Source organism: Penaeus monodon, chromosome 15 (genome assembly GCF_015228065.2).
Source record: "Penaeus monodon isolate SGIC_2016 chromosome 15, NSTDA_Pmon_1, whole genome shotgun sequence".
NCBI lineage: Eukaryota > Metazoa > Arthropoda > Malacostraca > Decapoda > Penaeidae > Penaeus > Penaeus monodon.
The window spans coordinates 40,434,328-40,434,545 of NC_051400.1; the positions used below are offsets into that span (position 1 = coordinate 40,434,328).

Here is a 218-nt window from a genome sequence, read left to right on the forward strand (position 1 = left end):
CTATTATCTATTACTTAGTTTCCTCCACAGCGCCGTCGCCCTTAGGGATGAGAGCGGACGAGGTAGCACCGTCAGCGGCCGCGTCATGGGCGCCCTCGGGCCGACGGCAGGCGTAGTCCACTCGGGGGCGAGGAAGGCGCCGGCCATGCTGTGGTACGCGATGAGGGAGAAGCCTCAAGTGGGGGGGGAGGAGAGATGATGCTTAATCTTTTATTAAA

At 60.1% G+C, this 218-nt stretch overlaps 1 long non-coding RNA gene across 2 annotated transcripts in view; it reads right to left on the minus strand.

The window, feature by feature from the left end:
- Positions 1-218, minus strand: part of LOC119582045 — a 6,605-nt gene that overhangs the window by 2,573 nt on the left and 3,814 nt on the right. For both annotated transcript variants that reach the window (XR_005229610.1, XR_005229609.1), the window contains exon 3: positions 15-173. This is a non-coding gene — a long non-coding RNA (uncharacterized LOC119582045). The remainder of the gene's footprint in view (positions 1-14; positions 174-218) is intronic.